Source organism: Pteropus medius, unplaced genomic scaffold, assembly GCF_902729225.1.
Source record: "Pteropus medius unplaced genomic scaffold, Ma_sr-lr_union100, whole genome shotgun sequence".
Lineage (NCBI taxonomy): Eukaryota > Metazoa > Chordata > Mammalia > Chiroptera > Pteropodidae > Pteropus > Pteropus medius.
The window spans coordinates 1,552,862-1,578,827 of record NW_024355990.1 but is presented as its reverse complement, the minus strand read 5'-3'; the positions used below and the strand labels follow the sequence as shown (position 1 = coordinate 1,578,827).

The 25,966-nt window shown below is 56.5% G+C and overlaps 1 protein-coding gene and 1 pseudogene across 3 annotated transcripts in view; one reads left to right on the top strand and one right to left on the bottom strand.

Moving 5' to 3' along the window:
* Positions 1-25,966, top strand: part of RPTOR (regulatory associated protein of MTOR complex 1) — a 204,266-nt gene that overhangs the window by 4,856 nt on the left and 173,444 nt on the right. The gene's annotated exons all lie outside the window — the stretch shown is intronic.
* Positions 23,085-23,203, bottom strand: LOC120600418 (uncharacterized; annotated as a pseudogene).

The window sequence follows — 25,966 nt, the reverse complement described above, 5'->3', positions numbered from 1 at the left end:
GATCACTCTTTATTTCTCTGATACTTTTCTTTATGTTCCCACCCCCAGAATGGAGCTTTTTATCGTAAAGCAAGGACCTTGTTTATGCTGGTACTTAGGACAGTGCTTGGCACAGGGCAGGGACTCAGTGAATATGCCCGTTTACAAAGGGCGTCTGCACAGACGATGTCTTTGAAGACTCAGTAGCACTGTAAGTTAGTTCGGAATCATCTCCGTGTGACGGGTGAGGAGACAGGCTGTAGTTAAGTGACTTGCCGAAGTGGCGAAGGTTACGTGGTTAGCGACGAGAGGAGGTGGAACTTGAGAAACAAAGTCTAGGTTAAAAAAACCAACCAAACAAAACTGTCACAGTGTCTAGACTGAAAAATCCACATCCAGAGGCCAGGGAGTCTAAAGCTGAATGCCCTGGGATGACGACTCGGCGGTGGCAGCCGTGCAGACGCGGACAGGGGACAGTGCTGGCTGCAGCGTCACCGTCATTAGTGTGCTGCGCGGGCCCGGGCACCCCTGACCCTTCCAGGGGTCCGGATGGTAACTGAAGACGTCAGTGGCCTTGCCTGCTGAGCTGAGGTGTGCACTGGGAGCAGTGGTGAACCGCTGGTTTCTGAGCGTGGACCGAGGGGGCGGTGCCCGCCGGACTAGTCGGCGGCGTCCGCTCCCTGCCGTGAGAAGCTCCGGTTCCACCTGAGTGCCCGTGACGGAGCCGCAAGTCGGTCTCATTACGCTGTGGCTCTTCGGCGTGTACCTGTTGACATTTTGTGCCAGCCTAGCCCTGCCCTGGCGGCATCGGGCGCTGCTTTTCACCGACACAGCCGGGCTGGCAGAGGCCAGTGGGCCAGCACTGGGCATCCAGGCTCAGGCGCTTGGCAGACATTTTCTCGGAAATGAGCAAAGTGAGCTGTCACTTCGAGGAAACCAGCTGACACTGTGCATTTGTTGCCAGCGTTTTGGAAAACCTGCATCCGCCGCTGTGAGCTCTGCGGCTCCCAGAGCTTCAGGACTTTTCTGACGAGGTCATGGTGATGTTCACGAACGTGATCGTTTTGATAGTGTAGAGTGAAACGTGCCCACATTGGAACACCTGCATAATTCAGTGACCCTGCGTTTTCAAACGACCCATCCATATGACAGAATCATCTGTGGATGAAAAATCCATTCAAAGTTAGGCCGTGGGATTTCATCATAATAGGGGACGAAGAGTTCATTGCTATGGTTTCGGACAGATTAGATAGTCTATTTTATATTCCATTCAGATAGATTGATGCAAACCTTGAAGAAGCTGCCATTTGCGGAGTTTTGGTGGAATATCGCAGGAGAGGGTCCTCAGCTGTTTGGATAATCGCCCTCTCCTGCCCTCTCCAGCCTCATGTGTTTGCGAGGCCAGGTTTTCCTCGTCGGCTTCAATCAGAACAGCGTGGCCTGACAGATTAGATGCGCAGTGCGGGAGCCCACCCGCCTTCCGTCAGGGCGGGCAGTAAAGAGATTGGCGAAAATGTCTAACAGGTTTTTGAAAAAGTTATTTTGTATAGGAATTTTTATTTGACTATGTAATGAGTTTATAATTTTTAAATGAATTCATAAAAATATATTTTTTTGTTTTAACCTCTAATCTGGAAAATACTGATAAATATAACTCATAAAAACACTCTTTGGGAGTCTTTAGTAATCTTTAGGAGTGTAGAGGTGTCCTTTATCCAAAGGCTGAGACTTTTTAGTGTAGTTAAAAGACAGTGGGCGTCTAATTAGGAAGAAGGGCATGACGGAAACAGGCACTTGGCCAGAAGTATCGAACAGCGACTTGACCTCAGAAATTGGCTAATAGACTTAGAGGGGGCCTGCTACGCCCTTTCCGTTCTGAGCCTGTGCTCGCGGGTGGCCCGAGTGACCGTGAAGGCGGCTGCCCTGCATGGAGCGCGGAGTCGTCCGTAGAGACCGTGCTGCTCGGACTGCGGGCGCGTCTGGGAGTGAGGGGAGCCAGAGCTCTTGCTCGGTTCGGCAGAGATTTTCTGCTCGGCCACCGTGCCGTGCTGGCCGGGACAGACACCAGCACTGAGCGGGGTACAGTGGGATGTGTTTACGGGTGAGGAGGACACGGTTCTTGGCCGAACCTTGGCTTTATCTCAAAAAAGCGAATCGTTCGTATCGAACTCCACTTACGAGGCGTAAGTTAGTCACATGGACCCAGCTTCACACGCTCGGTGACTAGCAACTGGCGGGGTCGATGATGGGGACGTCACAGAGATTGTGTTTTGACTGTGGGTGGGGTGGAGGTGGGAACACAAACTGGAGGGGGGGTTGCCATTACCCTGGCAGGAACCACGGGCCGACGTTGGAGAGCAGGCCGGGCCCTAGGAAGGGCAGGAGGGCGCACCACCGTGGAGTCAGGGGTCAGGCGGGTTGAGCTGGCGGCCAGTGTGCCCAGCAGGCGTCGGCTGGAGCAGCCTCTGCACTCGAAGTGTGCGAACTTCCTTTTGGCATTTGTCATGTGACCCTCAGAGCTGCAAGGGACCATACACGTGGGCTTTTAACCTGCTTTAAAAAATGTGCTGTGTTCCGGTTCGAGCCACGTCCTGTTTGAGAAATGGGCGAGAATGCGTCCTGCTCGCTGTCACCTCGAGGGATGGCAGGCAGCCTGCGGGCCGGGGTAGTGCGTCCTCCGGGGTTCTGCCTCTGCCCCCCTCATTCAGACACGTCACAAGAGTGCTTCTGGAGTCTGCCCTGCCCGTTCCGGGGAAGCTGCAGTCGGGAGGCCTTTTCTTCTTGTGAGTCTTGTTAAACACACGGAAAAGGCCCCGGTGACCACGTGGCATGCGGTGTTGGCCACGGTGGCTGCGGTGACCGCTTGGCATGCGGTGTTCTGCTTTAACCGTGTGCCCAGGCCCTCAACCTGCAGGCGGGTGCGGCCTTCATCCAGGAGGCCTGCGGGCCCGCTGTCTACGAGTGAGATTCGAGGTTCCTCGGCATCTCGGGGGAAGTGGCGGTTCTTATACTGTGGGGACGGGGAGGCTAGGACGCGGCCCTGGCAGAGCCCCGTCTCGTGGAGAAGCGGTGACCGCATGTGAGGCTGGCGAGGGCGGGTCTGTGTCTGCGCCTGCTGTTGGGCGGCTTGGCAGGAGCCCCGCCTGCTGGGCACTCCGGGGGGCCCCTGCCGGGCCCCGCGGGCGGGGTTGGAGTGGGCGCAGGCTGGGCGTGGGCGAGCAGGGAGGGAAAGGGCGGAGAAGCCGCAGGAACCGATTTGTGGAATTCATCCGTTCGCTGATGTTCTCTGCGCGCTCAGCGTTGGTGTGTTGGTGAGTGACCTGCTCGCAAGGCCGCCGCCAGATTTGGGGGTGGTGGGTAACTCAGCGCAGGAGGCGGGCGAGGCGGGGCGGTGCCGGCACTGAGCCAGGCTGGAGGAGCACAGAGGGTCGCTGTGCAGGGGTGGCGGGGGGGCATTGGGAAACACTGGGGTACGCGCACGGTCGGTGAGAGCCTGGTCTTCGGGGATCCGGAGGGACCTCTGCAGCCCCGCCGCCCGTGCCCCAGTGGCCCATGTGCTTTGTCTCCTGCCCGGCACAGGGACTGTGTTTTCTTCGCCATTGCGTCCCCAGCTTCTCACGTGGCACTGGCTGGTAGCGGTGCTCAGTAAATACTCGTTGGGAGAAGGAGCAGAGACAACGTGAAGAGAGATGCCAAGGGTCTGAGGGCCGGGGGGCGCACTGGGGGGCCGGGACCCGCTCTAGGAGGCCTGGGGGTCTGGGTTCGTCCTGAGGAGAATGAAAGGCTTTCAAGAGGGCAGTGGCGAGGTGAGGACTGCGTTTTGGAAAGACTCCTCTGCCTGCAGAGTGGGAGGGGGTGAGAGGGAGGAGCAAAGAGGAGGGTAGGTATTGTGTGTGCGCCTGCGCGTGCATCCGTGTACGTGAGCAGGTGTGTGTGAGCCGTGAGCAGGTGTGTGTGAGCCGGTGTGAGGGAGCGGGCTGGGCCAGGAGCGCCCCGAGGGTGGGGTTGGGGGAGGCTGTGAAGGAAGAGCTGGCTGGAGCTCGGTGCCAGTGAGTCATGGTCAGCCCTGAGGGCTCCCAGCTCTGGAACGGGGGCTGGATGGCACTTGGTCACTGACTGGCTGCAGGAGGTGACAGAATGACTCGCGGGCTTCTGGCTGGACGTCGGGGAGAGGACCAGGCTGCGGTGGGCGTTCAGGACGGGGGAGCCTGTGTCTGCTGTGGAAATTTGGGAGATGTTTCAGTGGGAAGTGTTCATAGTGTTGCCTAAAATGTTCCCAGCCCCCTGTCCCCTTGGCATCTGGTCTCCATTCATCCCTGTTGTCCCCACGGGGTGTTGTCCTTGTCCCCATGCCGGGGTGGGGGAGGGCGTTGGCGATGAGCCGTGCACGGTGCATTTCGTTCAGTTTGGTGTTTTCTTGGATAACTTCTTTTATTCTTCAAACCTGACCAGACAAGCAGTTTAAAGACACAGGACAGTAAAAGTCAAATGTCAAATCAGACTTGTCCTCTTCTGTGTCCCTCTAAGCCCTGGCCTGGGTCCAGCTTTCGCTTCTGCAGAGGCGAAACCAGTGCAGAGGTGCAGGCGTCTGTCACTTCTTTGCTGTAGTAGGTGTCCCCAGAACGCTGGCGTGTTGGCAGCCGTTCGCCGCGTGAGTGACCACAGCATCGGGGAGGGAGCGTCCGTGCTGTTTCTGGGCTGTGGCGGGCTGGCCCAGGGAGGCAGGGCCCGGCCCGGGGACCGCTTCTCCGTCTGTCACTTCACACACGTGTGGGCCTTCTCCTGAGGTGCGGTCCTGCCTGACCACAGGCGTCACAGTGTCCCCGGAACACTGCTGCGCTTTAGATAAAGCTTCTCACTGAAAATGGGCTTAGTGCTTGACAGATACTTGAACTTTTTTCTTTTTTTTTGAGTAACCGAATTCCTCAAAAACTTGTTTTTCTTCAGATCATAAAAGGAACAAATGTCATTGTAAAACATGTAGAAAATATGGAGAAACAGAAGAAAATGGAAATAAAATTAAGTAAAATCCTGCTGTGCCACCCTTAGCATTTTGGAGTGTTTCCCACTTGTCTGTCTGCCCCTTCTCCACAGCAGGGCGATGCTTCTCTTGAATGATCCATTTTCGCTCTACTCGCCCTTGGGGCGGGGGCGCCTAACAGTAGCGTAACACTCGGAAGGACACTCGGAAGCCCCAGCCGTAGAGACCAGGCCCACCCACCCCACGTAGCTGCGGGCTTCTCCGCCTCTGCTGTGAAAGGTGACCCTGGGAGGGTGGGGCAGGCAGACCGGTGCACAGGTGAGGGGATGGGTGGGGAGGTCAGGGGCCCGGGAAGTTTCACCTGCTGGCTCGAGACAGCAGGGCAGCTGGAGGGTCGGAGGGGCCAGCAGGGTTTCAGCGAGTGTGGCGGAGAGGGCAGCGTGGGCTGGGGGTGGAGGGTCCAGTCCCAGGAGCCAGAGGAGCTTCGAGCCCAGTCCTTAAGGGCCCGGACGGTAGGGCGAGGAAATGACATTTACTTGGAAAGCAACAGAATCTCGGAAGGTCTGTGAGTGCGGTGGGCTGCGGAGTGTGGAGTAGCCAGTGACATCTGGAGAGGTGGGGGAGAGAATCGTAGGATTTGGTGAATAATCAGAAGAAAGAAAACCTGGTGGGTTTTTGTTTGGAATGGACTCTATTTTTTAGGATAGTTTAGATCTGCAGAAAAATTGGGAAGATAGCGTTCCCGTGTACTTTGTCCCCGGCCCCCTGCTGCTAACCTCCTACGTTACTGTGGCACATTTGCCACGACTAATGAATCAGTGTCGATGTGTTACAGTCAACTAAAGTCCATACTTCATTCGGATTTGCCAAGTTTTCACATTTTCTCTTCTAGTCTCACCCAGGATGCCACACTACGTTTACTCATCGCCTGAGGCCCCTCTGGGCTGTGACGTCTGGGGCCCTTGTTTTGGGTGACACCCACAGTCAGACCGCCCCTCTGTGGGGATTTATCCAGTGTCTGTATGATGGGGCTGGGGTCATCGGTTTGGGGAGGAAATCCACAGAGAGAAAGTGACCTTATCTCACCGCATTAGCAGTCCCTGCCCTCAGCGTGACTCATCCCTGCTGACATCCTCCCCTTGGGAGCTCTCTTTGTCCTTGGGGTTCTAATCCAGCACGACTTAACTTTGCTGCTCAGATGGCTCCATCTTCGGCCCCATCTTCGGCCGCCGGGAGCTCTCTCAGTTGACCCCTGCGTCTCCGACACACCCGTCCTTGTGGGTTTCTGGGATGGCCCGTCACTGTCTGGCACAGCCGGCACGTCTCCCGCCTGGCGCCACAATCAGGCGTCTCCCCAAGGAGCCCGGCTCCCTCTGCTGGAGAGTCGCGAGGCCGGGTCTGGGTCCGGGTGGGCTCTGGCCCCCGGGACGCCATGCCTTTTAGGTCCTCTCAGCCGACCTGGAAGGGAAGTGTGCGCGTGAACTGACCCCTGTGTGTATTCACGTACCTATGCGCATTCCGTGGGGAACCACCGTTCTGTGTTAAGGTGCACCTGCATTCGTGGTGACGTCTTCGCGTCCTACCTGTGTTTTTCTGGGGGAAGGAGGTTACTGATGTGACATGAACTCAGAGAAGGGAACTCTGGAGGAAAGCTCACGAGCTGGGTTTTAGGAAGGTCAAGTCTGCTGCGTTGGGATTTGAAGCCATGAGTCGAGCTTGGGGAGAGGACTTGGGTGCAGAGGGTGATGGAGGTGCCTGGGGTTGTGGGAGGCGAAGGGAGTTGTCCATCGGGACAACTGAGGAGCACGTAGCTAACGGGCAGGGGAGGGACAGGCTTTCGGGAGGCAGTTGACCTGTAGCATTTCCTGAATGCTGCGCCTGGTCTGGTGTCTGCAAGCCCCCAGCCCCTTCCTTTCGGTCCTAACCCCTCTTCAGGGCGGCCCTGCCCGTCCTCCTGTGGCCAAGTGGGCCGGGGTCGGATGTCTGGGCCCAGGCAGCCGCTTCCAAAGGCCCATGTGTGGCCTGGCGGGCTGGGAAGGTGAGCTGGACCAACCTGGCTCTCCTAAGAATTTGACTTGGGAAGCCCCGGCGGGAACAGAGTTAGGCCTGGGTGACAGGGGGTCACGGCATGCTCCGAGGTGCTTATGAGTGACACAGCCTGTGAAGAGGCAGTTGGTGCGGGGACAGAAGGCAGGCGATGCGGTGTGGAGCTGAGTCACGGCGGTGACCACAGGCAGGGACCCGCGTGTCGGGGGCCTCCTGCCCCTGGCCGCCTTGTTCCCGCCCTCTCTGCGGTCGGGGTTGGCCTTCTCCTGGGTCCCGCACTGTGTAGCCTTACAAAACGTGCTTGCTCAGGGTCACCTGAGACCCATATTTTAACAAGTTCACGTCTGAAGGCCACGTGATAACGTAATTCCCATTCTTTTCTTTCTTAGAGCTTTTGCTGAGACGTGTTAAGCTTTGGTTTTCGTGACTCGCCGTAGCTGCTTGCTTTTCTTGGTTAGGACAGGAAAGGAACGCTGTAGCTCAGCAAAGACACCGGATGCCTAAGGAGCCAGAGGGGAGAGAGACCTCGACGAGAGCACTGCGGTGAAATGTATCAAACTTCTCCTAATTTACAAATGCAGACAGGCCAGACTTACTGCGTTAGTGAACTACAATGAGGTTAATAAGATACCTGAGTCCACAATTTGTAGTGTATAAACTTGCATATAAATACTTACAATTTTAAAGAATGGTATTACTTTTTTGAGTTGCAGTCTCTTACTTTTTTGAGTTGCAGTCTCTTTATTTCAGGCTTTCCACTTATTCCCACCAATTTGCATCCTGTGTGGTTGGGAGTTAGTGGCTGTTGATACGCACACACACCCTCTGAAACTGCAGAGCACGTAAAACCTGGTTGCAGAAGGGAATGTGGCTGCCCCCGGCCCCGGTAAATGCACAGCACCTTCCAGGGGTGCTTCCGACGCTGGCCTCTTCCTGGGTCCCCGTGTCCCCTCCGGTAACCCCACAGCGTTTTGTGCCTCTCTGTGCCGTGGATCAGAAATCACCTTCATTGTGGAGTTTGCCGTTTTATTATTTTTATCTTAAAAAAATTAGTAAGAGCAATTTCATAGATTTGAAAAACTGAGGAAAATAATAATCGTAATGAAATAATAGTTAAAACTACTGAAATGGATTTCGGAGTTGCTGGTCGTTGTGAGTGCGTGTGGGGTTACAGGGTTGCCATGATGGTATCTGTATGGTTTCGTTGTATCTTTTTGTATTTACTTAGTTATATGCAGGTTTCTTGTATTGTTAAATATTCTTTTTACTAATTTTTAATGGCTCTGTTTGTCTATACTTTATTCGCCTGCCGCTGTGTATCCAGGTTTCGTGTGGTTCCCTTCCCCCCATGTTATGAGTCGCCTCATCAGTGCAGACTCCCGCCCGGAGTGACCGGGGAGACAGGCGAGGCCACCGCGCTGAGTTCTCTGCAGCAGCGTCCCGGCTCCTGCCGTCTGTCTGTTTCCAAACTGCTCTCATTAGTGCACTTTCTTTTCCCAGAGGTGGGGACGCCTTCCTTAGCTGGAACCCATGGACCGATGACAAGGTGCCCCTGACAGAGTTTGCAGTGGAAAAGTACTCATACTTGAATTTGCGGATGAAGGGCGTTCTGCTCATGGAATCCCCGCCAGCTGTCACGGGCAGGACTGTGTCCTACCAAGCTGCTTGCAGCCGGCGGCTGGGCATGCGAACGTGGTGGTGGCATAGTGCTCACCCTGGGATACAGGGGCGGCCCTGAGTGGCCCTGAGTGTGGCGTTGGGGCACAGGGACGGTGGCTCCGGGCGCGGCGTTGGGCACAGGACGGTGGCCCTGAGTGAGAGCCCGTGAAGGAGGTGGCTGGGCTGTGGGCTCTGAGGGTGGCGGTTGGTCTGTGTCTGGAAGGCGGGTTCTTCCACCTCCGGGATTGGCTGAGGTGGCGAGGCGGGTGCCCTGGGCTCAGCGTCCATCACAGGGCATGAGGGCCACGTGCCCAGGGCTCTGTTCTTCTCCGCGCTGTGGGCGGCCTGAGCCCGCTGCTCCCCAGTACCGGTGCCACCGCCTTGCCCGTCACGCGCGCCGCTGCCCTGGTCAGTGCCTGGCCACTCCATTGTTTCATCGCACTTTCTGGTCACCGTCCAGCGGACGCTTCGCACGTGCTGCGGTCAGCTGGGGCACAGTGGACACTTGAACGATGGCGTGAGCTGCACGGGCCTCACGCGTGGGTCGTTTTCCGTTCACACGTGCGGCACCGTGAGTTCACGTCCTTCCCTAGGGTTTTCTAGTGACGTTTTCTTTTCTCCAGCTTGTCTTGCTGGAGAGGGACAAAATATGTGTGTGTGTGACATAAAACGTGGGTCGATCGGCTGCGTATCAGGACGGCTCCGGTCGGCAGTTAGGTTTCTGGGGAGTCAGAAGTTATGCCCAAGGGCGGGGTCGGCGCCCTCATCCCTGCGTTGTTCAGGGGTCCGCTGTGCTTTGGCTGTTTCTCCCGTCCCCGTTTGAGTCAGCGCACAGCAGGTGAGCTGCAGGGCGTGGCTCCAGGTGGCTGCACCACTGCTCTGTGATCAAGCTGTCGCTCTCGTGGCCTCGAGGGGCCTGGGGAGTGTGGCTCCGTGTGCAGGTATCCACGCTGCTCTGTTCCCGGTTCCGTCTGCGTGCTGAGTAAAGCTTTGGAAGGCGTGCCCGCTACGCTTGCTGCTGAAACGGAATCGGGAGGGACCGGCGATAATGCAGGTGACGGAATCAGGATTGAACAGGATCTCGAAAGGATGGGACGCAGTGGGATGTGGTAAACAGATGGTTCCCAGCCTGACCTGCCTCTGGCCCCTCCCTCCACCCCCCTTCCTCTTTCTTCTCCCCCACCGGTTGCATAAATACAGACGTGTTTAGCAATCCGTGAGCGGGACCTGGGGTGCGAAAGAGCTGAGTGCTCGACCGCCTGCTGTTTCCACTCGCCCCCCCTGTACTCTGGCGTTTGCGAGCACGAGGCGTGTCCCGTTTCATTCTGGGTGTCCTCCTTGGAGAGGCGTTGGCAGGACAGACAGGACTCAGGTCTGCGGCACGGGGCGGGAGGAAGAAGCTCACTAGGATCCTGAGAGGCCTGGAAGCCGAGGCCCCTCAGGGCGAGTTGCGAAGCGGGTGGAATGAGGAAGGGGTGGCTGCGCTTCCAGCTGCCCTGGGCATCTGAGAGGGAGGCACTGGCGCTGGCTCCTGAGGGCCGACTGGGGACAGAGCCCAGTGGCCCAGCGCCGCAGGAGTGTTGCTCGCTGGGACAACGGCTTTGTCACGTCATCCTCTGGGAAGCGACTGGATGGCCATCTCCGCACTGTCAGGGTTCCCGTGTTGCCAGGATGCCTCATGTGGCGGCGAGGGGATGCCAGGTAGCCCTGGACTCAGAACGCAGCTCAGGGACTCCTGGCTTTGTGGCCGCAGAAGGACTGAGCCTTTGATTGCTGTGAACGTGGCTTCCCTGTAAAATGGCCACCGGCCACCTGCCGCGGCACCCAGAGAGGCGGAGCTGGCCGGGCCCAGGAGCGCGGCTCCTCTCCTCCCTCGAGACTGTGCGGCGTGGGCTCGAGGTCCCCGGGGCGCCGAACCGCACGGCTCCATGACTGTCAGTGCACCAATGCGCCTGCCTTCTGGACACACGCTCGTCGTGAAAATGACAACAGGACAGACGGGCTGTTTTAAATCTGCGTGACCTTTTCATTAGAAAATTTGTCAGAGTTTTTGGCTTCGCTTAATCCTTTAGCACATGTAAGAGCATCTGTCATTAAAAAGATGTCTGGTTGTCCTTATCCACAGCTGCTTTTTGCAGCCTGTCACTCTTGGTACCGAGGGCCGAGTGGTCAGCGGCCTGTGCCTCTTCTGGGCCCGTGCGAGGTCTGGTCGTGAAGCGGGGGATATTCAGGCGCTATCTGGAAAACGCTTCGACCGCAGAGGGGAGACACAGTGTGACGGAAACCAGAGCAGGCCGCCGCCGTTGCTTCAGGCTCTCCTGGTGACACTCGTGGTCAGATGCTTTCAGCTGGTCGTTGTCATGGGTAGGCAGAGGACGTTTAATTAGTTCTTTTGGGGCTGTGTCACATGGAGAATGAGGCCTTTACGAGGTGTCCATTTTCCTGATGGGAGTGGCTAGCGAGAGTGCTCTCTCTCCTAGTTCCGAGGGCCTCTTGGTCTCTGCCTCCTTTGTCACCGGCCCCTTGGGCCTTCGCGGCTGGCACGGCTGCCTGCTGTCTGAGGAGAAAGCGTCGTTCCATTCTTCCCATGCATAACACCTCTGGGATGTGGCCCCGACTCGTTGTGGGGAGCAGGGTGTAAGCCAGGGTTGTCCAGAGAAACGGAATCGGCGAGACAGGTGTGTACGGGCTCACGTGGTCACGGAGCCTGACGAGTCCCAAATCCCCGGGGACCAGCGTCATCGCACCAGAGGCTGGCCGTCCGCTGCAGAGTCCAGTACTGCCTCAGGGAGGTCAGTCTCGTCTCTGGTCAGGCCTCCCTCACCGGATGGCGCCCAGTGCCTTGGGGAGGCCATCTGCCTTCCGCAGAGTCCCACCTTTCAGGTCCATCCCGTCCCCAGTACCTCACAGAATCGCGTCCGGCCATCGCAGGCTCCCTGCGCAGGGTGGTTCTCAGAGCCGCCGGACCTGCCAGGGAGGCCGCTGGGGCCGGGGCTGGGGCCAGCCCTCCGCGTCCGTGCACCTGTAGCTTTTTCTGTCCCGGATGCAGTGTTCCTTCTAAGGTGTGAAGCGGAACCCGTTAGCATCCCGAATTGCACTTTAATGAATGTTGTTTTCTGTTGGAATTTCACCGAGAGTTACAGAAAAACTGCTCGGCTGGGGCTTCGGGGAGGGATGTGCGGTGCTGAATTTCTCTTTGAGCTTTTAAGGTCAGAACTAATGAGAACTGAAAAAAAAAGTAAAAGCATAAACATTTAAACTTTAGAGGGCGACTCAGAAATAACTGGCTTTTGAGATGAGCGGAGCTCTTGTGGGGTTTCCCTGCCCCCAGGCAGGGGCCCTACTGCGGGACCCTGTGTGGGCTTCTCAGGGAGCAAGGGTCCCAGTGGACACTGCTCGTCGTCTCTCTGTGGTCACCTCACCCCGATAACGTGGCAGAGAACGTCCTTTCCCCCAGCTCATGTTTTTTTTAACCTTTCCCCGTTCCATTTCCTCGGAACTGTCCCCTTTCCCGAGGACCGGCTGCCCGAGAACGCGCAGGCTCACTCTCTGCCCGGGTGGCGTGTGGATGGCTTTATCATGAGAAAATGGGATCATGTCCCGAACTTTTAATTAAATCAGGTCTTTGGTAGCTGGTGAGTCATGAAACTTTATTAAAATAAATGACCACAGATGTGTTGGGCTATTTACTGACAAGTCGCCACCAGAGTCCAGACATTTAAAGTGAGCCACGTATTATTGATATCAACTCGTAACATATAGAAGGAGCGTGAGCTGATTTTGGCTGGATTTTGAATCCTTTTCCCCCCAACTTCTTTATACTTCTCCAGAAGAGAATGAGAATTGGCTTTGATGTGAATAGTTACAGAAAGCTGGGAAGGGGGTCGGCTGGGAATTGAGTGAACACGAAGTTATGTAAGAACGTTCTTAGTTTTATAACGTCTCGTTATTGTCCCAGTGCTTCTTCCGTGTGTTACTCTTTCCTTAGTCTTCTGAGGCGCCAAGAGCTGCTGCGGCCGTGGGGCCAGCTCTGCCGCATACCTCCGGGGGTGCCACTGACGCTGCTTGAACCCATTGCTGTTGACACCCATGCTTATGTGCCACAAAGACTTACAGTTTAAAGTCACTAGTGTTGTCAGGTAAATTTTGTTTAGGCCTATCTGCATGTAGTTTAGAAATAAGACGTTTTATTGTACATAATTGTGAAGAGGAGCCTGGAGATTTACTCAAATGATTTTTTGGATTGGGTTTTAAAATATTCGAATGCCTGTTAAACACACTCTTTAGTGACTAGAGGTTCAAAAACTGCAGTGTTTATGAAAAACACGCGTTATAAATGCTCTTCCTTCACAGTCTAGGCATCTGCGCGCCCGCTGCGTCCTGCGGCACACGGCGCTAAACGTCACTCTGACGTCTTCCGAGGTCCCTGCTCCCGGTCGTGAGATGGCATTCCCCATGTTCATCACCGTGCCGCCGGCAGGTGGAGGGTCTGCGAGGACATCAGCCCTCACCTTGCTGGGTTCGACTGTGGCGTGCACGCCAGCTTCGACCTCACCCATCCCCGTCTCTCCTGCAGATGCGGCTTCATACAGGCCGACTTTCTCTGAGCTTGAGCCTGAGAGACAAGAATGGCGCTTGAGTTGTCATAGATTTTGCTACACTGAGACGTGTGGAACTGGTTGGATACTTTCTTACGGCCCTGGGGTGTGAGCCTCGTCTTGATGGCAGGTGGCATCTTGGGGAGAGTCACCTTCCAAGATGCGGGTGTCTTTTTATTCTACTTTCTATGTGGCCAGAACAGCTGAAAGGCCTGCAGCAGGGCTGGGTCCAGACGCTTCCAGCTCTAGCTCAAACGTCTCATTTTTCCTCTGCTAAGCTTTGTTTCTTAGGGTCTTTATCACTCGTTGCGCGCACATCCCTCAGGCTGGGGACGCTTCGTGACTGGTCTTCAGCACGTGTTCGTGGAGTAAGAACATGACCCAGTCATGCAGCACTTCATCTGTTTTTTAACCTTTGCACAGTTTTTAAATGTGCTCCATACACAGAAAGATCTACGAAACAAACCGTGTAGTGAATGAAGTCCGTACCTGGAAGCAGCGCTGCTGCCATCAGGGCCGGAAGGGCGCCTGGCTGCCCTCGAGTCTGAAGCCCCTACTCAGGGAACCCCCGAGGCTCAGGGAACCCCGAGGCAGGCCCGCGCCCTCACGTAGCAGCAGTCTGCGCATGCTCGTTGCTGATGGTGCGTGCTGTTGGACGGATGGGGTCTGCGCATGCTCGTTGCTGACGGTGCGTGCTGTTGAATGGCCGAGATGGGGTCGCATACTTTCGTTGCTGGCAGTGCGTGCTGTTGGACGGATGGGGTCTGCGCATGCTCGTTGCTGATGGTGCGTGCCGTTGGACAGATGGGCCGTGTTACGTCCATTCATCCCACAGCTGTTGAACGTTCGGGATGCTCTAGCTTCTGTGTGTCGTGATCGGCGCCGCTATAAGCGCTCTTCGTGTGTGTCTTTTGGTCTGCAGCTGCACAGTCTCCTGGGAAGAGGTAGATGCCCCAGGGGAGAGGAGCAGGCTGAGGGTGTACACCAGTGTTGAGTTTTAGAAGCTTTCTATTCCTTCTTGAGTCGGTTTTGGTGAGCTGTGTTTTTCTAGGGATTTGTCTTTTTATCTAAGTTAAAAAATTATTAAAAGAGTTCTCTTTTCAATGCCTGTAGGGCTTTCCTTTTTAAAAAAATTCTCGGTAGTGGTTATTTGTGCCTTTTCTCTCTTGATCTGTCTGCCGGGAGCATGCCTTCTGCACAGGGCCAGCCCCGCCTCAGCGGGGAAGTGTCCCGGCGGAGGGGGCAGAAACCTCGCTCTTCGTGCCAGAGCACAGACGGGCGTGCGGTGTGACCGCGGTAGCGGGCCTTCCCGCGCGGTGCTCCTGCGGCTTCGGGGTCCCGGCCACCTCCAGGCAGAGCGCCTGTGCGACGGAGCTGTGAGCGGAGCTCCGGGACGCCTCACCCGTCTGCGCGGCACGGAGGCCGCGTCTCATACGCATCGAAGGCAAGACCCTCGCCACCAAAAGATTGCGGCTGCCCCTCCGCGGTGCTTGCCGTGGTCTGGACCCGAGCCCCCGGGCTCCCTGAGGACCGCCTGGCGTCAGTGTTCTCTTCACGGACACTGTTTCTCCTTGAAAGAACAGTGGGAAGAATTTTCTTAAAAATGAATGAAGTAAGCCTGTCACTCCAAGGAACACAACCGATGGTACTTGTCAGTGATAAAATTCGGGCTTTTGACCGAAAATTAGAATTAACTGCCACTGTGAACTTGACCGCTTCCCCATGCCTGAAGCCATCTCAGTGAGACTGGCGGTGATGTTAGTGAGCGTGGTCGTCTGATATGGAGTGGAACACGGCAATGTGGGAAGGTCTGCGTGACTCAGTGAACCAGTCTCTTTAGGTGACCGTGCAGCCTGATGTCACAGGGTCGTGCGGGTCAGAGAACCACTTAAAGCACGCGTGGCAAAGCACTAGACTCTAATGTGACAGGGTAGGCACAGGGTCTCGAGATGCTGTAGGTTCTATGTGGCAAGTAGCTTTTGAGAAACTACTGCTTGCTGAGTTGTGTAGTATCAAAAAACGTTGACAATTATTTGAAAAGCCTGCATGTGGATACGCAGCTGCCTATCTGTGTGAGGCTGGGTTTTCTTCATGTAAGTGACCCAAAAGGAAATTGCAACAGACTGGAGACAAAAGCACCTAGAGAATGTTCCTGGGGTCTCAGGTCAGACGCTAAAGCTGTTCGCGGAAATGAAAAACATCACCACTTCTCACTTGTTTTTTTTGTTTGGGAAGATAGTTTTTTAAAAAAATTTCATATGTATTAACATGTAATAGGTTTGTAATTGTTAGTTTTTAACAAATTAATAAGAATGAAAAAATCCTCGGTTTTAAGTTGTAACGTGCTAAATATTAGTACTTATCATTGGCAAAGCGTCTCAGATCCTCCATGCGTTTTCAGAGTATAAAGGGGTCCTGAGACCCAGAAGTCTGAGAACTACTGGTTTGTAGAAGTGACGCTGGTATTTAGGGGTCTTTCAGTTCTTTGACTGTGGGGGTGAACTCTGGCCTCTCTGTTGGACGCTAGCATCCCCGACCCGCAAAGGCAGACTCCTGTCGGGGTTCCCATCCTTGCAGTAGAATGTTGTGCGTGAAAGACCTGCACTTGGCAAATGTGCGCCCCTTAGCCGCGTGACACCCGCCCGGGAGCCCCACTGTGGAGCCCTATCCTCTGCCTCCTACCTAAGCCGGAGACGCATTATGCCTTCTGCGTGTGAAGAGCTTGTCTGAGGGCTGGGAGCACAAGAACGAAGTCTTTGAAAATCAGCACGGAGAACCAGCCATTACTGAAAACTGAATGTTTTAATTAAAAATATCCATCACAGAGTGGTTCTTCTCTTCCTTTATTTCTCAAGTGTGGCTCCGCGGTATATGGCCAGTTGGAGAGTGGGGGTCTTTCCCGTGAGATAAAACCCTGCAACGTCTGTCCTCGTGACAGCTGTCCCCTTTGTATTGTGGCGTGTGTGTGTTTCGGAAGCTAGATCGGAGGTTATGAGAGCCTTTGGGAAGAGCTCGGTAAAAGCCGGGTCTCCTCCGGGGTGTTTCTGAGTCAGAGGAACGGAGGAAAGACGCAGCTAGTGCGCCAGCTCGCCGGGCTTCCTGCCCGACCACTGTTTCTCCCCGGACCCCCTGGTCGTGCTGGGCGTGCGAGGCCCCCACGCGTCGCAGAGCAGCTCTGAAGGCCGGGGAGGTCCGTTTGGATGTTCCTGCCGGCCTAGGTTGGCGGGCGTCGTGACGCGGGCGCGTGCCCAGGGAGGCAGGCTGGGACCGGGATCCTCCAGAAGCCGATTGCGTGGGCGGTCGCCTCGGTTACCGTCCGTGCCATGAGCACGTACGTCTCACGTTCAGGAAGTCTGCGGACCCCCGCCCCGTCCTCACACCTGCCTGGTGGGGAATCCGCCGTGGAGGTCCACCTTCTGTGCTTTTCAGTGTTAAAGAAATAGGTCGAAAAGGAGTATGTTTATCTTTTTGGCTACATCTGCTATAAAATTTTCTTCTTGAACCTCCTTTCTTCCCCTAGTTCTTCAAAGGCCGGCGGCACGTGAGGCTGCAGCTTTTTGTTTATGTGTTCGCCTGGACAGCCGTGGGACCTCCTACAGGCCGGCGCACCCGAGTCGTCACAGGACGGCGCCTCTGCAGGGCGCTCTGTGCTGGGGGGACACCCAGGCTCGTGCTGTGGTCACCTCACTTCGATGTATAGTGTTTAGATTTTACCCTTTTCCCCTCGATGCTGCTGGTGCACAGGAGCTGCTTTCCAGAAACCGTTTTGGAGAAACGCCCACACAGATTTAACTCCAATGATGTGGACATTTTCTCTTATTTAAACGGCTCTGGCACAGGTCGACTTGGCAGTGGTGGCGTTTAGGGGACCTGGCCGCCGTGGCACAGATGTGTCAGAGCTGTGTTGCCCTCAGGAGAGGAGGAAGACGCTGGCATTCCGGAGGCTCCCGTTCTGGGCCCAGAGGCGTCGCTGTTCCCGGCCCCTTCTGAGAGGCAGTAGCAGCGGGTCAGATAGCTGTGTGTTCACCACGGTCCGTGTGGCGCTGTGTGTGGTTGACGTTAGAGGGGATTTGCAAGGAGGTTGAAACATAGTTTATACTCTCCGGACCAGGGGTAGGGCAGACGCGCCCCAAACAGCCAAGTGGAAACACGTAAGGCGGTTCAGGCTCAGCGGTACAGGCCGTGCAGAGGCTGGGGGCGTCCTCGGGGTGGCACTCCCCTAGGGCCTGAAGAAGGCTGGGAGGGGACTCCAGGTGGGGGAGGACGGCGAGGACGCTTTCCAGAGGAGGCGGAGGGGGGCATTCCCAGGGTCCCCGTGGCCAGGGGTGGGAGCTGGGTGACGACGGGTGAACCAGGGCCGACCGAGGCCACTGGGGGTGCCGCCTGAGGGTTCGGGACTCGCCTCGGAAGGCCGCGGGAGCAGAGAAAACCCCTGAGGAGGAGGCCGTGATCTGGGCGGGGCCCGGCAGGCGGAGTGGGTCCATGGGGGTGTCAGGCAAGGCGTGCTGGCAGCCCGGCGTGAGTGGTGACATCTGACATAGCACTGGGGACGGGATGAAAAGGGAGGCCAAGGCGGAGCGGCATTCAGACAGGAGAGCGGAGCCTCTGTGGCTTCCTGGGTGGGCGCGAGGGGGCCCGGCAGTGCTGTCCTGATCACTCTCCGCGGCCACTCGCGGGGCAGAAGAATCGGTTCAGATTCCGGATCACACTGTGTTGACACGGCCTTCCTCCATGGCCGCGGGTCCCCACGCAGGGCCAGAGGGAACCCAGGCGCTGCCAGGCCGTGCCGTCTCCCGGCGCGAGGCCGCCCGGGCACGTGTTTGTGGCAGGACACCTCAGGGTGTGCGTCTGCCATCGCTCCTCTCAGAGGCTGACTGTGCCCTGTGTTGTGAGTCCCGATTTCTGCAGGGCCTGGTACGTGTTGGGCTCAGCGGCCGTGCTCAGTGGACACAGGCTTTCTCCATGATCAGAGTCTGCACACCCCGCGCAGAGCAGCGGACGGGGGCAATACTGATGGCTCCCTGCGGCCCTGGGGGCTCTGCAGACCGTCGGCTGGAGACGGCCCGTGGCACTCACCGCCTGGACACTGTGCAGAAGCTGTTTTCACCGAGTCATCTGTGGAAACCAGGGCTCACGGAGCATGCAGGTGTGGTGATGAGCTTGCTTGCTGCACGTGTGGGGTGCTGACAGTGACAGAGAGTTCAGACCCCGCAGCTGGCAGGTTGCGTCTTCCCTAAACAGCCACAGCGACTTTGACTCCTCCCTGCAGGAGGTGGGGTCTCTGTCCTGCCCCCTTGGATCTAGGCCGCTTGTGACCATGGTCTGGGCGTCTGGGTCTGTGGGGTGCTGTCCCCAGAGCAGCCGCCTCGCCGTGAGGAACGCTGTGGTCGGTGTTCCCATCGACAGCCAGCTGAGGTCCCGGCCCGCAACCAGCAGACGTGTGAGCGAGAGAGCTCCCGGAGGTCCCCGCGTGAGTCGTCGCCAGCCTTCACTTTACTCAGTCGTTGCCGGCTGAGACCACAGCTGTCCCCTGCCACTGGGCGGCCGCGGGGTGGGCCGTCGCGGCTAACAGTGCAATAGCAGAGGGGCCGCGGGGCGTGCGGGGCTCCCAGCCTCCGAAGCTCCCCTGGCCCGTGCTCCGTGCTCTCGCCGCCCCTGGCGGAGACTGCCGAGTTCTCTCGGGCCGCTCCATTTGACGATCCCACGGGTGGGATGCTTAGCACCTTGCCCGCTCCCTTTTTATGTGTTTTGGGGTTTTTCCCTGATGCCTGGTGAAAAGCAGGAACCGTTGGGGTCACCGGATTTGCTACTGGCCTCACTCATCGTGCCGTTCGTGTTTGTCACGAAAAACATTTCTGTTAGGAGTGATTTCACTTTTACCTGGGCAATCCAACTTGCAGACTTCATTGATTAATTTGAAAGTGATGTTAAATCAAATTTGTCCTGTTGTCAAACCAAGAGAAACTATCAGAGCCTTACAGCAGTGCAGGCTCAGGATGAGGAGGAGCTGGCGTAAGCGGGCGCCTTCCGAGAGCTTAAGATCTAGCCGAAGCCCTCATTTCTGATCAGGGACTAACGTCGTGAGATTTGGGGGCCGGGGAGAAGGGTGCACTTCCGACCAGTGCTGCTTGTAGGAAAGCTCACAGCTGGTGGGCGGTGGCGTATCTGCTGAGGTGAGGGAGCGAGGGGGAGGAACGCAGGTGATCACCAGGCGGTACCGATATGGCTCCATGTTGGGGGTCCCCAGGACCACCCCGTCCTTGCAGGGCTCTCCAGGAGGACCCCTAGGACTCAGCACCTGGTGCTCATGGCTGTGACTGTCACAGTGGAGGAGAGGGCCCAGCCCAGGGGAAGGTGCAGGGGTGCAGTCCGCAGAGGCCAGGCACTTGCTTCCAAGGGTCTTGTCCCTGGGGAGTCACCCAGGACACACCTGGTCCTCCAGGAACGAGTTAGGACAACACGTGTGGGAGGTTGGCGACCAGCTTGGGAGATGGCGCCCAGGGTGTTCGATGGCGCCCAGGGTGTTCAGTGGCGCTGGTGGTGTAGGCAGCCTGTGCAGGCCTGGCAGACCCCCGCGTTCCAGACTCCCAGAAAGGGAACAGGTGTCGGCACACAGCCAGTTTCAACCAGACGCTGAAATGGAGTCAAGTTGTGGCCACAGAAGGAAGTCGCAGCTATGTTGGGAGGAGGAAAGACATTTTTTTAGAATTTCGCGTTAAGTGTTGGATAGAGACTGAATTTTCTGAGCTGCTGTGGCACGCAGCTGCTGGGTTCTGGCGGGAGCTGCTTCTCTGAGACCAGCACTGAACCGTGACGAAATTCAAGTACCTGTGAAACACACTCACGTCATGAGGTGCTCGAAGTGATTTCCTCCCCCTGACGGAGCAGCGAGACGAGCTCGCCTTCCGATGGGGGAGAAGCAGCGCTGCTTCCATCCGGAGGGTGAGGAGGGTGAGGAGGGTGAGCGCGGTGCGCCGGGCGCCCCCAGAGGCCCCGTGGGAAGCGCCACGTGTGGCCTCGCCCGGCGCGGGCCGCTCAGCCTGTTCCCAACGCGCAGTCGCCCATGCGGTGCGGGTCCTAAACTCACAGGACTCTTCCCTGCTGCGTGAGCAGAGCGTGGCTCAGGGAGGGCGGCCTCTGCCCAGGCCCCGAGGCGTGTGGCCCACGCCCCGCCGTGGGCAGGTTCACTGACACTGCAGGGCATTTCTGGCCCGGCGGAGCAGAAGGAGACCGAGCGTTTCTAACTCGGCATTTCCCAGTGAAGTTACTGACGGCTTGGGATTTGGTTTTGTTCTACTAAAGAATAGTTTTGTGATGACAATTATGTAACCTCTCGGTTTTCAGTTTTTGGACGTTAAGAAGAAATGTGGGAGGTGGTGGGTGACAGAGCAGATGATACACAGAACCCTTTCCAGGCTCTCAGGGGAGCGTGTCGGCTGGTGCGGGAGGGCTTCGGGCCAGGTCCATGGTACCGGTACCAGCCCTTGGGGGAGTTAGGGAGAGGGGCTGGGTGTTGGGGGCCAAGGAAGGAGTGGCCCGAGGCTCTGACCTCATGATGGCTCAACAGAAATGGGGACGTGGGCCGCACAGCAGGCAGAACAGGGCTCCCCCACCCCCCGGCTGGTCACCACGTACCCCTCCCCCTGAGCTGCAGTGCCAGCGAGTGAGGCCGAGGCCCCAGCCTGCGTCTCTGGGGACAAAGGGTTCTGTGCGTGAAGGACCAGCACAGCCCCTCACCCATGCTGGCCCTCACACACCGGCTGCCCCAGGCCCGCAGGGGTCAGCTGGCTGGGGAGCAGGTGGGGCTCCATCAGGGGACGTGGGTTTGCTCGCTGAGAGCTGCTGTCACACGCCACCTGACCATCCTGTCACCCAGGTGTTTGCAGTACGGGTGCTGGAGTGAAGGTCGGGGTCTTAGTGGGGCGTCGTTCCCGTGGGCGTCTCTTACCCGAATGCTCTCTAAGGGGTGGTTTTCTCAGCTGCTGAAGATTCTCATGTAAATAGTACCTCTTGGCAATCAGTGGGGCCATTCTCTGATTTAACTCTAGATTTCTAGAGGGAGCTGTTAAAAATTCACTAACAAGGGAAATGACCCAGTGTAGATGAAGCAAATGAAAGGAGACCACAAGCTTTGCTAGCGACAGAGCACGAATCACTCTCGTGGCGGGTCAGCGCCCCCAGAGTCGGGGGGCCCTTCAACCTTTCGCTGGATGAAAACTGCGTGAAAATTTTATTACTCTGTGGTTGTCGATAGTATCAGGTTTTTGTTATAATTGAAGGCAGCTTTGGATCTAAAGCTATAGTTTTGATAACCTTAAAAAACTTAATGGCTTTAGTCTTACGTATCAATAAAATGTTTTTGAGTGTTTTAATTGCTGTATGTTTTAGTTTTCCAGCTGGTTATTGCTTTGGCGACCTCTGTTTTCTAGTCCGGTCGCTTAGTGCTAGAATCAGGGTTCATACTCGGTGTGGCTGCTCCACAACACTGTCCCAGTGGGGCATGCGTCGTCGGAGCCACATTTGGTTTCGTGCGCTTCCCAGGCTTCTGGTGTTGCTGGCTTAGAGGCACCGTGCAACGCTGGGACCCCAGGGTGCCGCAGAACTGGGGTAGACATCAGTCGCTCGGAGACTTTGTCCGCATTAGCTGGCTGCTTATGACACTTGCAGGTGCCACAGTGCCACAGTGCCTCAGAGAGAAGTGTCTCCATCTGTAGCTTTTTTTTTAAGTTAATTAAACCCTTAGTCACCATAAGAAAAAGTAATTTTTATTATGATGCTACTTAAATTTATAAATCCCTATCTAAAGCTAGGTATGAATTCCTCATAGTTAAGGAATTTTATGCAGCTATAAATCCAAAATCAACATACAAATACACTATAAATCCAACTACAGAACCAGTAAAACCCAAATGAACATCATTTATTTAATGCGACAAAATGGTGTTGTTTTGCTGATGGTAAGTGCCTGATGTTGTGTTCAATCGTAGAAAGAATGTGTTTGTATGTTACGGTTTTTACTTGTTGTCACTTAATTCCTTCAATTTTGAGAATAACAGATGGTTTTATTTATCAGTTTACTTTTATGCTTTGAATAGGTGATATATTCACGTGGTTTATAAACCTAGATAGATGCTGTGCAAAGGTACCGCGAAATCTCCTCGCTGCACTGGCTACAGCCATGAGACCTTCCCCTCTCCTCTCTCGGTGGAAAGTGGGTCCGCACACGCTGGTCTGCGGCTTCCTCTCCTCATTTCACGGATGTGCTCGAGATGCTGCTGCGTCAGAGCACGGACAGCTTTGTGGCCCGCCGTTTGGGCTGCCATCTGGCCTCTGTCGGGCTCGTGTTTAACCTCCTAGCCACACTTTTCTCCTTTGGCCCTCAGCCGCACGAGAACCCCACAGAGGAGGAGGTGACAGGAGACGACGCTGGGACTCAGGCCAGCGGGCACGTCCAGGTGTGTGTGAGGCCGGGCGGCCTCCAGGCCTCCTTGACTCCGCAGGTCGTGGTCACTGCCCCCTCCTCCTGGCCACTGCAGCCGCCGTGAGTCCAGTGTGGCCTGGGACGTTCCTCTGCTTTAGGTGACGAGGTGCCAGGTCCAGCCATAAGCGTGGAGCACGTTTCAGTTCAGGGTTTACTGAGGGTCCTGTTTTATTTGTTTTTTTTTTTTTAATTTTATTTTTATTTCTTTATTTCTATTGTTTGTTTGTTTGTTTATTTACTTATTTAACTTTTTAAATTTTTTTAGGCGAGGCAACCCTTGGTTGACCTCACAGATTGCAAGGACCTTGTCAGCTTACAATCCCTTATTTTTTATTTTTTACGCCTACAGCACCTGGTCTTCCTGGGTGGTCTCCCACCCGAGTCCTAACCAGGCCCGACCCTGCTTAGCGTCCGAGATCAGACGGGATCGGGCTCGTTCAGGGTGGCGCGGCCGTAGATGAGGGTCCTCGTTTTCCAGGCGAGGAAGCCGGCCATGCTTTGCGCGGTTCCGGTGGTTCGCTGTGCGCAGCCGGTGCTGCCATGGTGCTCAGGTGCCTGTGGCCGCTGGGTTGGCTGCTGTGGACACAGTGGTCTGTCGCTCACTGTGCAGCCCGCTTCTGGTTGTTGTCACCTCAGCAGCACTGCGTGGGGCCCGATGTTCTTCCCGGACACGTCCCAGCTGTCCTCATGTGCTCGGTTCAGATTTCCCACAACTGCCTGCCTATCCTGCTGGCCGGGTGGCGAGGTGGCTTCGAGGCTGGCCATCTCGGCTCCCTGAGGGACACAGCTCTGTGTGTGGCCGTCACTCCCACAGCGTTTAGAGCATCACCCAGTCTTGGTGTCCATTGGAAAAGAGACATATTAGGGCCTGATGGCCGTCTCTGGAGAAGATGGTCATTCGTCCCCTGCGTAGTGTCAAGCCCCACAAGCGTGGCGCGGATCTCATCGGTCCCTGGTGCTGGACACTCGGCGAGCGCGGCAGGGCGCGTCCCGACGCGTGCTTCCTTTCCCGCGGGCATGCGGGCTCGTGCTGCGGGGCTCTGTGCTGCGGTGCGCCCTCGTCAACCGCTCCGGCCGCTGACGCCCCGCGGAGGCCCGCGCCTGAAACGCGTCAGGCCGGCAAGGCCTTCCCGCCCCGCGACGGGACGCGGCCGCGTGCGAGTTCCCGGCCGTGAGCTGGTGCGCGCTGCCACGCGCGTGGGCCACTTGGGGTTTTCCTTGTTTTCTTTTTCTCCTCTTAGTTCTTTCCCTTTGAGTTTTCTCTTTGGGAAATTGCTGGTTTGTATTATTTGTTTTTTCTCTATTTTTTGATTTTTATCATCCAGTTTTCCTTTCTTTATAAGAAAATAGGCGCTATCACTTCAGGTACGCACCCGGATGGACATTCTCCCTGTTCATGCGGCGTGTGTGAGCGTGTGCGCGCGTGTGTGCGCGTGTGTCCGCGTGTGTGCGCGTGTGTGCGCGTGTGCGTGCGTGTTCGTCTCATGAGATACTTACTTCTCAGTGGAGGCTGCTGTGTCGCTTTCTCTGTGTTCCATCTGCGTGTCCACATCCCTCCCCTGCCCTGGGGTCGTAAAGCTGTTCCACGCCACGTTCTCCAGACGTTTCCACGTTTGCTTTTCCCATGTGGCCCGTAATCTCTGCGGTGTGAGGTAGAGACAGTTTTCTTTTCCCCACGTGCGTGCTCAGATATGAAAGCGTTTTTCTCTCCTTGGCTTTGTGTTGCCACCTGTGTCATATGTACCAGTGTCTCACACACATGTGGCTATTTTTGGGCTTCGTAATTCTCTAAAACAAGGCTTAGAGTAGATGATATGCAAATGAACATTATTCATTACCCAGTGGCGGCTGCTGGGCATCCATCGTGCCGAGTAACGGGGACTCTGGCCTGCTGTGTGCTGCGTGGGGCACGTGAGCCCCAGGCTCGGGTGGCCCTTGCCTGCGTGGGGTGTGCGTTCTGGCCTCGCGGCTGGATCTCCAAATCTGTAGTGCGCTTGGGGACTGTGCCATGCTTCTCATGGTGTGAGCATGCACACGCACATGCACACGCACGCCGTAGTCCCTGGAGAGCGGCTCTCGTGTGTCGATTGTCGGGCCGTGTCGCGGGGCGCTCCTGCAGTGCCAGGGCTTTCAAGAGAAGAGCAGCCTGAGGCAGGTAAGCAGGTGGCAAGGTTTCAGCAGGTGGCGGGGCGCAGAGGGCCCTGCAGGCCAAGGGGAGGCGAGTGAGGGGCACCGCCACGCGTGGGAATTGCCAGCCGTGCATCTGGACGTGACGGTGCGGTGACTGGTGAAGTGGAAGCCAGGTCACATTTGGCTCATAAATCCCCCAAGAGTGCCTGCCGGGGGATGGGGTGGCGTGAGTAGACTGTCCGCCTAGAAGGCACATGTGGCATTAGCACGGAGTGGTATTAAAGGGGTCGGATGGGCAGCAGTGGGGGAGGGGCGGCTGAGGCCTGATCTCGGGGACGGAGGGAGTGCAGAGTGGCCCTCAGTCTGGAGGCAGAAGTGCCAGGACTCAGGGAAAATCAGGTCGGGGTGAAGCGTCTGCATTTGGAGCTGCGTGATGGGTGTTGCCTTTTACTCACCCAGGAGGTGACACACGTGGAACAGGTTGGGGCGGGCTGAGGGTGGGGATGATGGCAGGGAGAGGTCAGAGGGCGAAGGCACTGAGCCACAGGAGGCGGGGACTCCGAGGAGGAGGCGGCCCCTTCCCTCGTCCCTTCCCACTGCCCTCCCCTCGCATGCAGCTCCTCCGTACAGTCCCCGAAACCCATGTCAGCCCCGAGGAAGCCCGTCCCGCGCCGTCATCGGCTGTCAGCCTGTGTTCACAGTCCCCCCCTCTCCCGCTGACACGCTTACAGCCGTCTTCCTAAGAACCGACACCCAGCCCTCCTTTCGTGTGCGTCTCTCTAGTCTTTCCTGAATTTAGAACTAAAAACGCAGCAGCGTTGACTTTTTGGAGAAGGGTCCGGGCCGCTTGTGTTGGAGAACGCCCCACGTTTGGGTTTTGCCGGCTGTTTCTTCACGGCGTCATTTAGCTTGTTTCTCTGTCCCCTGCATTTCCTGCAAACTAGAAGTTTAGTTGAGGGAAATATTTACATGGAGCCTCTTTTCCTGCAAGAACGCCTGGTCAGTGCTGCATTACCGGAGTGATCAGCTTTTAACTCGGGGACGGGTTCCCCAGCATTCCGGACAGGACAGCTGCTTCTGCCCGAGTCTTAA